The sequence below is a fragment of the Echiichthys vipera genome (genome assembly GCF_963691815.1).
Source record: "Echiichthys vipera genome assembly, chromosome: 4".
NCBI lineage: Eukaryota > Metazoa > Chordata > Actinopteri > Perciformes > Trachinidae > Echiichthys > Echiichthys vipera.
The window spans coordinates 1,466,240-1,481,129 of NC_139829.1; the positions used below are offsets into that span (position 1 = coordinate 1,466,240).

Consider the following 14,890-nt stretch of genomic DNA (forward strand, 5'->3'; position numbering starts at 1 on the left):
AAAATATCACCATTCAGTTCATGCCTGTTAACAGCTTATCATAGTACTTTTACATTAACTGATATAATAACTGAGCCCACATGGAGTATTTTTGGCAGCCTGTTCACAAACGTTACTTTCTGAATTACTTGAGGTCCAGTCTGTAGCCTTTATTCCCCTCAACAGATACAGTAAGTCTTAAGTGTTCTCCAATAAAAACACTACAGTAGTAAACAGCACAGCTCAGCAGGGTCAGAAAGAGTACTAGACTATTATAGTCCCCTTCCACTCAAGAAAGTGTTTTTTCTTATGTTTGTGTCCTATAAAATGTCTGACTTGACTATACTGACTTGAATCCACACAAAGTTAAGAGAGGTGTTTCACATTCCTTTCCTGAAGGAGGAGGGGATGTCTGTGCACTTCTCTGAAACATGACATTCACACATGGGCATGTTACAGTTAGTACATCACAAAGCCAAAAGCCTATTTCTGTCTAATAGCCAGCAAGAAAATGAATTTTTCTTGCAGAATTTCTCACTTAAGAAAAAAGGGTAAATGTTCTTTCTGCTTCTTTAGTAATAGAGTATTTTTACACATTTAAAATGAGTCCCAGTTGATTTCCTGTCAGTGTATGTAATTGATGGCAGCTGTCAGGAAGTCAACAATGACCCAGGCTGTGGCCTACCAATGGGATTCCATTGAAAAGGTGAGGCTAGAGCATAGACTGTATAAAAAATAGAAGATGGAGTTAGCATGCTACTCCTGACGACTAGCCTCCAACAAGAAGTGAGGGCCAGATGCTAGCTGCCACTTAAGAGACCACGCCCCTAATCATTCATAAACTTTAACTTCCAATAAAATAAAAACTAGCCTGTTGCAAAAAAACTTCACCCTCCTAAGTGTTGTCATGGAAATATGACCTAAATATACAGACTAGATTGGGGTTTTTTTGTAACAAGTCCTAAGCAGGTTTAATGATGCTGTGAAAACAGCCTGTGGGTCAATGAGAAACTGATCTATTGTGCAAACTACTCCTAGTGGACACTCAGAGAACTGCAGTTTTTGGCACTTCCGTATTGGATCAACCAGGTAGTCGCGGCTGGGCTAGAGTGCTGCCTAATACTGCGCTTCCACTTTTAAACTGCTTTCTCTTCCTTACCTTAACACTCAATCTTTACATCTTTACATATCTGCGTCAAAATCAGTAGGTCGAGTTGGAATCATTGCAATGCCAGACAGGGTTTCCCCTAACATTACATTACCCCCCCCCCCCCCCCCCCTCTGCATGGTTGCGTGTTTACAATTATCAAAAGGCGTTGATTATTCATTTGTTCAAAGATCGTTTTTTAAATTGTTTGTGAAGAGGCTCCACTCCTAACAGTAAAAACGGAATTGAAACTTATCAGAGATACTTTATTTTTTAGTTTGAGAAGATGATTCACTCCTGCAAAAAAAACTAAAACAGAATTAAACAAACTGAAATTCTTTCTTTATTTTGTTGTGCTTGAATCTTTTTGATTTAACCTTGGACTGTTTCTGTCGGAGAAAATTATTTGGACTTTTTTGGACAAATATTGAAAAGACAGTTTCTGATGCCGAGTGTAGCTCATTGTGCAATACACTGATTTAAAGTTTGCATTGTGGCTGTGATTATTGCGTGTATAATTGTGATCCTTCTGTCTGGTGATTTTTAATAATTGGGTTCATGAATGTGTTAACATGTATTTGTCTTGTCTTGGGGAAACACTGCCGGTGGTAAATATTTGAATAGTTTAATTGTTGAAATTCTTCTTGGTGACAGTAGTTTGTGTAAACACCAGGAATGTACATTAATAAAAAATGAACACATGCAAAATATCGATGCGTTGCAAAAACTTTTTTTTTTTTTTTTTTAAATAGCGGAGGTCTTTAAGCTTTACAATTTTTTCTGCCTTTTCACTATAAATCTATAAAATCTATAAAGAGCAACATGGCACAAAATATTTCTGAAAACTTCAAAATAACTTTATGTGTCTATTAATTTAGTGGCCACTATACGTGGCATCCTTAAAACGGTGGCCGTTGAGCGTTGTTCCTTCACATTGGAAAACAGGCTTCTATTGCTGCTCGGCCACACTATCTTACACTTATCTGATCCAATTGCTCAATACTAAACGCTGTTGTTGCTGCTCAATCCCATATAGGGAGTTGACGTAGTTTAATGCATATGTTATAAGGAGATGGAATAGGTCAGTGTGAGCATAGCAAGTTTCTGGTCTGGTCAGGCAAGAGATAAAGAGAGCGACGTGGATGTGCTTAAAGCTTAATTTGTCAAATGGTATTGATATACGGTGTAAGTTTTAGTTTGTTTCTGAATGAATGTGCAGCTCTTGAAGACCCAGAAAAGTACAAAAAGTCTTCCTTGTGCCTCCCAACCACGGTGTGGACGCTGAAGCAGGAAAGTTATATTGCTATGTTTCAACATTTGAGGTTGTTAATATAGGCTAATTGTTACGGGACTGGAACGTAGGTCTGGGTCCTCATGTATTAAACTGTGAGTAGATTGCACACTAAATGTTGAGTTTTTGGTATACTTAGTGAGGAAATGTGAGAAAACGTACGTAAAAAAAACAAACATTTGGTGTGGAATCTACGCACAGTTTTATACATGAAGCAACATTTATACCGGACCAACATTGCAGTCCCAAAAAAGCATTAGCCTAAAATCCGGCCCTCTACATGCCCACATTCAACCATAAATGGTAAATGCAAAGCCCATTATGAATATTGATGCAGAGAAACTAGCCTGATCGGTGGTTCAAAGTGAGGAAGACAGAAGTGGAGGTGCTTATGGGTGATATGGAGTTTAGAAAGCAAATAGTTTGGTGGCCACAGCAGCTTGGTCACAAATATTAGAAATGCAATAAGGAATTACATCCAACAGTCAGAGTGTGTTGGTTAGGCTACTTGTGTTGGCAAGAGCACATCCAAACTCACACTGCTGGATAAGATAGGCTACGTTTAACCACCAGGAATGATCTATGTGTGCCTGACAGTACACTCACACTTACTGAAGCTGCTTTAAACACTAAAACTTTATAACAACTAAAATGCACTTGGTGATATACAAAGTGAGTATCAGAGATGGACCAATATGGTTATTTTAGGGCTGATGCCGATACCTATTGTTTTTTATCAGCCTTGGCTGATGGCCGATACAGACTGACGATCTTCTAAAGCCGATATTTGAAGCCGATACTACTTTTGCTCCCTCAATTTACATCATAAAATATACACAATGATGATAGCAAATGTTACGAGACTCAATTTAAAAAAGGAACATTTATTGAAAAGGTGAGGTCAAACAAGTAAACAATATTTAACAAATATTACCAACAGGTGAGGTAGAACAAGTAAAGGGATGAGGCTAAAGTCCTCAACGCAGCGGCCCTATTTCAATTCTCGCCTGTGGCCCTTTGCTGCAAGTCATCCCCTTTCTCCCCGTTTCCTGTCACTATCAATTAAAGCCATGAAACAGGCCAAAAAATAATCTGTAAAAAAATATACTGTATATGAATGTGTTCAGCTCATAGACTGTATGATGAATGGACGGAGTTACGGTGACATCACTCATAGGTTTGCGAACCTCCGCTGCCATCTTTTTTCTATGTCCACGGGGCATTGCCATGTTTAAGTTAGGCAACCGTGGACCGGAAAGGGAGGAGCATTGGGGGACGATGGTGCATCGATTGGATCCTGGGTTGGACCCATACAAGGGTCCATGTGCCTGCCAACTTCTATCAGCAAGCTGACGTGTCTGAGCCGCTGCTGCTGCTAACAACATTAGCTTGGATAATCGGAGGTAAGCTGTACAGCTAACTCAATCTACATTATTGTAGTAGAACTACGTTTGGAAAACAAAAAATAACCGTTAACCTTGTATTGTTACTGTAGCTGAAGTTACACTGTGTAAGCTGTCACTGTCCTTACTCGACAGTAGATAAAGTGAATTATGGAACGATAACAGCATTATATTACATTATTAGAATATTACCTTCGGTTTGATAATGACGTGCTGTTTGTTCAAGACTCAGGATATGAGCAGATGGAGGTGAGCTAATTTAACTAGTTTACACCACAGAATACTGTCTGAGTACAGCTCAGCATTATGCGTGTTAAGAATTAAAGTTTGTACACTATTTTTTACAAGTCCTTTCAACTGCATTGTTAATGACATGAAAAACATTTAACTAATAAACCATTGATATTAATCTTTTGTTTCAGAAATCAAAACAGTGTGACAGTCACCATGGCATGTAAACCCGCTCTACGTAAGTAATAAGTTACTTTTCTATTGCTATTTAATGTAAAACAGTACAGCAGACATTTTATTTTTTAAAACTAAGGCTTTTCCTCTACAACCTACAATATGATCCATTTCTCACCATTACATATTTTTCTCCATCCAGCCAGTGCATGGATTATAGGAGACTATGTCCGGTGACGGGCTGACAGAGCTAAAGAGAACAGGGGAACAGCCTTGGCATTGAGGGAGCTGACATACTGCATTTTGTATTCACTGTATGTACTTTACATAGATACACTTGAATGTAAATTTTGCACTGAATTAATGAACAATTATATTATGTAATAATATAATAATTAATAAAGTGCAAAATTAAATGTGTAATAAAAGTTCTTATGAAGGTCTTGCCATAAGTTTGTTGATGTTTTTTATGGTGCAGATCCGGTATGAAGTTTAACATTAGCAACATGCACAGTATTGTAATCACACAAGAACACATTGATAAAAGGTTTTCCATAACTTGTAATCATTAACAAAGCTCATTATACAGTATGTTAGCTGTTATCAACATTATACACTCAACAAAAATATAAACGCAACACTTTTGTTTTTGCTCACATTTTTCATGAGATGGACTTAAAGATCTAAAATTCATACCAGATACACATTATTACCATTTCTCTCAAACATTGTTCACAAATCTGTCTAAATGTGTGATAGTGAGCACTTCTGCTTTGCTGAGATAATCCATCCCACCTCACAGGTGTGCCACATCAAGATACTGATCTGACATCATGATTAATTCAATTCAATTCAATTCAATTCAATTTTATTTATAGTGTCAAATCATAACAAAAGTTATCTCAGGACACTTTACAGAGTAGGTAAAGACCACACTCAATGACTTATTTATGATTTACATAGACCCAACAATTCCTCTGTAGAGTACAGTGGCAACGAAAACCTTCCCTATAACAGGCAGGAACGTCAGACAGACCCAGCTCTTTGGAGGACGGCCATCTGTCTTGACCGGTTGGGGAGGAAGAAAAGGAGAGAGAAAGAGAGAAAAGACACACAGATGGACAGGGAGAGACAGACAGACACACTTCCAGAGATGCAAGCAAAGCCTAAATTGTGATTAGTGCACAGGTGTGCCTTAGACTGTCCACAATAAAAGGCCACCCTGAAATGTACATTTCTTTGCTTTACTGGGGGTCTGGGGACTCAGAACCAGTCAGTATCTGGTGTGACCACCATTTGCCTCATGCAGTGCAACACATCTCCTTCGCATAGAGTTTATCAGATTGTCAATTGTGGCCTGTGGAATATTGGTCCACTCCTCTTCAATGGCTGTGCGAAGTTGCTGGATATTAGTGGGAACTGGTACACGCCGTCGTATACGCCGGTCAAGAGCATCCCAAACATGCTCAATGGGTGACATGTCCGGTGAGTATGCTGGCCATGCAAGAACTGGGACATTTTCAGCTTCCAAGAATTGTGTACAGATCCTTGCAACATGGGGCCGTGCATTATCTTGCTGAAACCTGAAGTGATGTTCATGGATGTATGGCACAACAATGGGCCTCTGGATCTCATCACGGTATCTCTGTGCATTCAGAATGCCATCAATAAAATGCACCTGTGTTCTTCGTCCATAACAGATTGCCCATACCATAACCCCACCACCACCATGGGCCACTCGATCCACAACATTGACATCAGCAAAGCGCTGTCAGCCATCTGCCCTGAACAATGTAAGCTGAGATTCATCCGTGAAGAAAACACCTCTCCAACGTGCCAGACGCCATCAAATGTGAGCATTTACCCACTCAAGTCTGTTACGGCGACGAGCTGGAGTCAGGTCAAGACCCCGATGAGGACGACAAGCATACAGTTGAGCTTCCCTGAGACGGTTTCTGACAGTTTGTGCAGAAATTGTTTGGTTATGCAAACCAATTGTTTCAGCAGCTGTCTCAGTGGCTGGTCTCAGACGATCTTGGAGGTGGTCTGCGGTTGTGAGGCCGGTTGGATGTACTGCTATATTCTCTGAAACCCCTTTAGAGACGGCTTATGGTGGATAAATGAACATTCAATGCACGAGCAACAGATCTGGTTGACATTCATGCTGTCAGCATGCCAATTGCACGCTTCCTCAATGCTTTTGGCATCTGTGGCATTTTGCTGTGAGACAAAACTGCACATTTCAGGGTGGCCTTTTATTGTGGACAGTCTAAGGCACACCTGTTTACTAATCATGATGTCAGATCAGCATCTGGATGTGGCACACCTGTGAGGTGGGATGGATTATCTCAGCAAAGCAGAAGTGCTCACTATCACACATTTATACAGATTTGTGAACAATGTTTGGGAGAAATGGTAATATTGTGTATCTGGAATGAATTTTAGATCTTTAAGTCCATCTCATGAAAAACGGGAGCAAAAACAAAAGTGTTGCATTTATATTTTTGTTGAGTGTAGAAATGTGTCCTGTGATGAACCAAGCAAGAGTATTCTGTAGTTCATGTTGATACACTCAGTACTGTAAAATCACAACAGGAAAACAGAAAACTAGGATCATCATTTATTACATTTTTCAATTACAATAACTGTGGACATGAATACAAGTATTGTGCACATTAAGGACAGAGAATAATAAATAAATTGCAATAACTGCAGTGGGTGATTTAAAGATCTCCCAACATTAACAGAGCCTGGTGAGCATAAGTGATTTGGTGATGATCCTCCTTCACAATAAAAATATTTTCTCTTGTGTAGCATAAAGTGAATACAACTTGTATTTCATTGTGCAGCCCTGTGTCCTAGAATCACATATAAATCCATCCATTCATCATCATCATCACACATTTGAGAACTAAAAGTGTTGTCCATGCAGTCGCCCTTTTCCACAACCAGATGAATGACACCAAATCTGCCCCTCCACAGATGAGCTCTTCCTTCTGTTGGCACCGGTCACTCACTTTTCTCTGTGTGGAGACCCTTTACAGATGTAGCAAAAAGACAAACAACATCAAATCAGTAAATTATTATACCATATAAAATAAAGACATACCTCAAACATTACCGGATGTTAGTTTTTACATTCACCACTAAGTATTGATCCATTTACTGTGTGATCAGTGCATCATAATGCATCCGTCTACCTTCTTGTCTAAATAGAACTGATCCTCCTCAGAGTGTGTACTGCACAGACCTGACGTGTCTGATGGGTCCAGTTGTCTCCTCATGTTCACCAACCACTGCATCAGCCTGCCACCATCACCTGAAGGAAATCTGTTTGAAAAAAGGTGTTTACTGTTGTGCTTTCAGACTCTTCATTATAGTATAACGTGTATATTCACATTAGGTTTTTCCCACTAACATGTGACCACATCTGCAATATGCATCTGCAATGAATATGAGGATTGTTTATGACAGATGCATATCACAAAATGATGTGCAAATACACTGTATAAACTAACAACTTACTACATCTGCTATATGCATCTGCTATTAAACTGAACAGTTTTTTTAAGACGTGAAAATTCATATACATTCATTTAAGCACTTGAATACATTATATACTGTAGATGTATTTTAATTTGCAAAACATTAAAAACAGCGCATACTCAGAAAAATGGCAAAACTATGTAATAGTTACAGATAACATGCAGCTATCAGCACATAAATGACAAAGCTAGCATCAGGTTAACATTAGCGCTAGCTTGGTGAAGAACGTGCATCCATGTTAACTGTGATATTAGATGACATGCTGAGTTTGGTTAGCGAGAGATAAGGCTTAAAATAATATGTAACGTTACTTACCGGATAATCTGAACAGCAGACTGCTTGGTGTCTTTAGTTCAACCGGTTACAGGGCTCTCAAGTCTCACGCATTTGGCATGTGACACACGCATTCCCACCCGTTCAAACGCCACACATTGTATTTCTCCCGCATTTAAATTACCACGGTGATGTCCACCAAGTTTCACCACTTTAACAGTGGAACAGGTATGAACCAGTGACAAGTAGCATTGCTGTATTTCGATATTTCGCGGTTAGTCAACAGAAGGAGACGGACTAAACGCTTCCAGACACTCGTCGAAACGAAGCAGGTGGTTTCATAAGGAGAGAAAGACCCAATGAATACAGTTAGTCACGTCACCATTTACTATTACTGTCTATAAATAGTTCGTCCAGGCAGAGCAGGAGTGGGTGTATGTGTGTCTCCCAGGGATGGAAGTTAGCAGCTAACAGCCTAGCAGCAGATAGAAAGTATTTTTCTGGTGCAAGAAAGGTAGGCAGGAGCTAGTTTTTTGTCAGAGTTTAGATGAACTAAAATCAAGGCAAGATTAAGATCCCCCTAGTCTTATTGGTATGGCATAATAATGAACTAACCTTGTTTTAACAAATACTGATGGGGGAATACTATGTCACACATCAATGCTTGAGTATAAAAGTGGCTGGTAGTGGAAGGTATATTTTTAAAATTACAAAAAATACATTTCCATCTCTGGTGTGTGTGTGTGTGTGTGTGTGTGTGTGTGTGTGTGTGTGTGTGTGTGTGTGTGACAAATATTTGATTGTATTTCATCCAGACAATGCATAGTAGTAATTATTGCCTTCAGAGATCAGGGAAGAGGCAAGAAAGCCTCCTTTCATGCTTCTCCCAGCTCCCTAAAAAGGTAGCCAGATTAGGCCAAGAAAAGGAGACTATGGAGAAGAAACTGTAGAAGAGGCTGTAGAGGAGGCAGTGAAGAAGACAGCTATGGAGCCAGAAGAGAATGAGTCAGTGGAAGAGGAACAAGAGGACAAGAAAGAACAGCGGATTAAGTGGAGCAGCCACCTATAGGTGTTAATGTACATGAACTGATGAAGCCTCTTGGATGAGAGGTGAAACGTCTTCCTAGACATATAACCAGTCCAGTTGCTTTTGACTGAAATTGCTTTGAGGATAACGATGACCTGGACGAATGAGAACATTCACAGGCTTTTTGCTGTATAGTGTTGTAATAAATCTGTAATGCATTGCAGATATCCGGATTTGATCCAGAGGATCTGATTGTGGATGTGGGGTACTGGTTTAAGGGAAGCACCAACCGTAAAGGTTACCCTGCAGGTTGGAATTTAACCAGCTCTATTGTTGTACATCAAATACAAACATTTTATTTATTTGCTATTGATGTTATGTATGTATATATATATATATATATATATGTATACATATATATATATATATATTCCAGAATTTTGTGACTTCCATGGGAGCGAGTATATGGAGATTCTGCTGCACATTTCAGTGCGATGGTTAAGCCTAGAGATGTGCATCACAGGAATTCTGCGGCAGTTTGGGCCACTTACCAGCTATTATAAGTCTTTAAGTATGGTGTTTATTTCGATGACGGTAGTGCAGCTGCATTACACCAGACTTAATACATAATTTTAATCCTAACCTCTTTTTATTTACAGATCAGAATCGACCAAGGTTTAGAAGGCTGGTGGATGCATTTTCCAACCCGATGACAGAAGTCTTCCTCCTCTCCTTTTAAGCAGTGCTTCCAGTGTTCCCCACACTGAACCTCCTTCTCCAGAGAGAAAGGTCTTCTATCTTCCTGCTCCACAGAGAGGTAAAATGCAAGGGTTGGCCTACTCTGCTGCCAAATATGTCTGCTTATTTTTGATTGGCTGATAAGTCCCCTTTTCTTTAATTCATGAAAGTTTTTTATTAAACCACAAATTTGCAGATGACAAAGTTCATCAAAAAGCTGTGTGTGAGGTTCATGAAGCCATCAGCACTCCAGGGCCGAGAAGTCCACAACATCGCCTACCAAGACCCACAAAACCAACTACCAGGTAATACTATTAAGTCTCATATTAGGAGATAAATGTCTCATTGACCTCAAATACTTTTTGGGAAGACTGTTGATATGAGTTGGGTGATATATCTGATGTGATGGAAAAGCCATAAAATGTATATGTAGTCTATGGGCAAAATGGCATGCTTACAGAGGAATCACTTGCACTTATTGTGCATATCTTGCAGAATCTATGCCCTCACTGTATGTCTGTCTAGTCTTGCATTAAAATGCTGATTGCAAAGTCAAATACCTTTGTGTCTACCCTTATGCATTTAGTGAATAAAATCTGATTTTGTTTCTGGGATATTGTTTTGTGTACTTAATTATCTTTATCTCTTTCTGTTTTCTGTCTGGTAGGAGAAAAGCTAAATGTTGGCTTCACAACTAGAGGTACCCTCAACAGGTTCCTTGAGGCTGGAGACATCACAGCTCAGGAGGTGGAGCTATTCCAGCAGGCAGCACGAGCGTTTCTGGTCAGGGCAGTGGAGTATGGGCTCAAGAACCTCCCCTTCAACGAGGCCCTTCTGAGACATGAAAGATTTGTTGGTGTCCAGCAGAGGGCTGAGTGTGGGGTGGAAGACGCCCTATACTTTGTAGACAGGCAAGGGTTTCCACTTTTTCCAGGATTTCACATATTCAGTTTTGATCATGGTCACAAAACAAATCCTTAATTTATTCTTCACACCTGGTGCTTCTTTTTTTTTTTTAGATTTCAGGAACTACTTCAATTCCATGGGCCACAGGAACAGGATAAAGTGAGCGAGGAGTTCCTGGACTATCAACTAATGGATAACTCCATGCCCCAAGATCCCACCACCTTTAAATGTTGAGGAGTTTTGGGGGAGTATGTCTCAACAAAGAGCAAGGTAAGAAATAGTTTGCACCACATGACATATATAATTAATATGAACTAATAAAAGCTAAGGTATTAGAGTAAAATACACTCTCGGTTTCTTTTTTCAAAGGTGACCGGTTTGAGGCGGTTCGGGAGGCTGTCAAAGATAGCTGCATTAGTGCTTGCGCTCCCACATTCAAACGCGGACGCTGAGAGGGTGTTCTCCATGGTTGGACTAAACAAGATCAAAACAAGGAACAGTTTGGCACTTGATGGCACTCTGTCATCAATCATGACAGTGAAAATGGCTGGTTAGGAACCACAATGCTTTAAGTGGGAGCCACCAACCCCCGTCCTAAAGGCCTCAAACCAAGCCACAAACACATACAATAAACAACACACAAACGCACACATGCAATAACACACACACGCACTAAAATCACACACACACATATCCAGTAAAATGCTCACAAAGTTAAATCTGGTGTCAATAAATATTTTTGTTTGAATTAATTCATGCGTCATTTGTCAGGCATCCATCCCCACCTCAACCAAATCCCCTCTGAACTCACTTCGAAACTTGAGAGCCCTGCGGTTAAACTGAAAACAAATTGCGACCACCGAAGAGCAACATCACGGCTGTAGGTTTCCACAGCTGATGTAAAGTTAGGTTTGAGACAAGATCTCAGAGACTTGTCAATCACAAGTAAGCCACGCCCCCAATGCATCTACTGCTTTATCGTCTATTTCACTCAAACTGGGACCGAATTTGAAAAAATTAACACCAGTGAGTATTGTAAAAGGCATCAAACTAACAATAGAGACAATAAAAACCTCTGTAACTGGCCTATAGATTGAAGCAACTGGATGTCTTCTGCAACCCACGTATCGCCCCCCTGCCGGCCACTGGCTAGAATACAGGCTTAAAAGCACTTATGCGTTGGTTTCCTTTTTAAGACCCGGTTGCTCCGTCCATTCATTTATACAGTCTATGGTTCAGCTTCGTCGGCTGTTTTAGTTTACATGTTAAGTGACTGCAGGTGAAGCCCATTTCCTGATTTGGCTGCTTCGCAATAAAATTATCGGGGGAATATTATAGTGAAAAATGTATAGAAAATAAACGTGTTTATCTATTTCTAAGACACTCCGACTTGTCAATATCGACGACTGATCAATGACATTACAGGAATATCTGGCATTGGTCACGGTTTGGAATGAAGAAGTTAGTCACACACACACGCACGCACGCACGCACGCACACTTAGCTGTAGTTTCAAGCAAAACACATACAGAGCATGCATTTGGCATTTATGTTTCCACTTTCAAAGTGTATGGCAATATTTCAGCTAAGTTAAACAGTTCAACAATGCTTTGAAAGTTTAAAACTCACCGTTGCCTTAAAGAGCAGGCTTCAGCACTCTGCTAGTGGGGGAGGGGCTTTGCACGGTCTGCAAGTGACCTGCAGCCTCTCCAGCAATGCGGAGCTGCCTGTGGACGGCTGTCTGTGAATAATGCTGGAAAAAACTATCAGCGAACGCAGCAGCCCATATCAGCCGATACGCTAGACGTAAAAAATGCAAATATGGGCCGATGTATCAGTTGATCACTAGTGAGTATACACAGTATTAGATGATACTATTAAAAACTAGCTATGCTCCGTTCTGCATTTTTTAATGCTATTTGCAGTTGTCTTTTTTTTACCATCGATGATCATTTAATCAGTTTGTTACCACAGTCTGTCCGTCTGCTCTGTGACCGATGTTTAAAAAATCCAACTATTACAGTGAATCAGTGGACAACCCAGACCATTTTATAGACATATGACAGTAAACGGAGTGGACACTTTATTGTAAAACATTTGGCCAGTTTCATTACTTTGCCGTTTGAAATCGGCGAGTTTTTATGCATAAGTATATGTGCACACTGTTTATACATGAGGTAACTAGTCTGAGCAGGAGCACGGCCTCTGACTCTAGTCCCTAATGAAATATTAAAATTAAAAACGCGCTGAAGCTGAGAAAAAATGTTATTGTATACTGTATGTAAATAGAGTTTCAAGTTAGAAACATTCCCACTGTGTTGAACAATTACTGTCACTTATAGCATGAATATTGTCCTGGGTGAGTTGGTATGTAATAATAAAATGATGTCTCCCTCCCACTGTAAATGCTTAATATAATCTGTTAAAGCAACGTTTAGAGTCAACGTCACTGATGAAAGTGACAGTAGCCATGATGAAGAGTAAACAAACATGTCTAAGCTATGTCTGTTATTTATACAGCCTCACATCCTGCAGTAAACCAGACCAGCTCCTCCTCCTCCTCCTCCTCCTCCTCCTCCTCCTCCTCCTCCTCCTCCTCCTCGCCTATGGACCCAAAATATCCACCAGTAATCTACTTTAACAGCCTTTGCATCTCAATTCATTACAATCAGGCAATTTTCTTAACATTTCAGTAGGTCAGAGTAGGTCACACCGCAGGAGACAGAAGGAGGGAGCTGAGGGTTTGGTGGTGTGACTGTGATCGGTGCAAGGAACCTGACCCACCCAGAGGTTCAGAGGGAATTGTGTCATGGGTCCAGTGTGACAACTGCCACAAATGGTTCCATTTGTGTTGGCTGGGAGGAGGAGCTGGAAATATCTGAATTTTGGTGCTATTGGTGCAAAGACATTTTAACGTCTTAAAACATTTTTTTTTATCATCTTTTCAATTTTCTCTAGTCATTTGTCTTTTGATCAACAATTATGGAACCTTGTTTGTAGTCACACTATAAATCTTGCTCTGTGTAATCATAGCAATAATAATGTGTGTGTTTGCATAATTGCTTAATTCCCTGCTCCATTCTTCTCCACTTTTAGCACAACCCACACCATGAGGCTTCTGCCCCTATTCTTCACAGTAAGGGACAGTGTTCTTGAGGAAGAATTGTGTTAAGTAACAGATCATTCCACATTTCTTTTGTTATGCTTAAAAAAATGATTTTCCTGCTGTGTGCAAAATTGCTAAATTTCCTGCATTTAGGGGTATTTTTAAAGTGTCCGACTGGTGACACTATTCTGTTAAGTCTTTTTAAGAAATTAACTAGTGAGGGCAGTGCGACACTGAAGCTTCGATACATTCTTCTTCAAAGCCAGAGCAGCCTCTTACTCATCCTTAAAAGAGGAGAATAAGAACAATCCTAGATTTCTTTTCAGCACTGTAGTCAGGCTGACAGAGAGCCACAGCTCTATTGAACTATGTATTCCTGTAACCCTCAGTAGTAACGACTCATTACCTTCTTCAATGACAGTCTTGATCCAGAAGGTTCTAGCCAAATATAGGCCTATATCTAACCTTCCTTATTTCTCCAAGATCCTCGAGAAATTAGTTGCCAATCAGCTGTATGACTTTTTACATAATGAGTTATTTGAGGACTTCCAGTCAGGATTTAGAGTGAATCATAGCACTGAGACAGCACTGGTAAAAATGACTAACGACCTTCTAATAGCTTCAGACAAAGGACTTGTCTCTGTACTTGTTCTACTAGATCTTAGTGCTGCCTTCGACACTATTGACCATCGAATCCTGCTACAGAGACTGGAGCATCTAATTGGCATTAAAGGAACCGAATTAAGCTGGTTTAGGTCTTATTTATCAGATAGATCTCAGTTTGTACATGTTAATGACATATCCTCCATGCACACTAAGGTCAGTCACGGAGTCCCACAGGGTTCTGTCCTTGGACCGATTCTATTCACCTTATATTTGCTTCCCTTAAGAAATATTATAAGGAAGCACTCTATAAATTTTCATTCTATGCTGATGATAAACAATTATATTTGATGATCAAACCAGAAGAAACCGATTGGTTGGATAAACTTCAAATGTGCATTAAGGAAATAAAAACATGGATGACCTGCAATTTTCTGATGTTAAACTCAGATAAAACTGAAGTCAT

At 39.9% G+C, this 14,890-nt stretch overlaps 1 protein-coding gene across 1 annotated transcript in view; it reads right to left on the bottom strand.

Moving 5' to 3' along the window:
- Nucleotides 1–14,890, bottom strand: part of top3b (DNA topoisomerase III beta) — a gene marked incomplete at its 3' end in the record, with an annotated part of 93,418 nt that overhangs the window by 76,142 nt on the left and 2,386 nt on the right. The gene's annotated exons all lie outside the window — the stretch shown is intronic.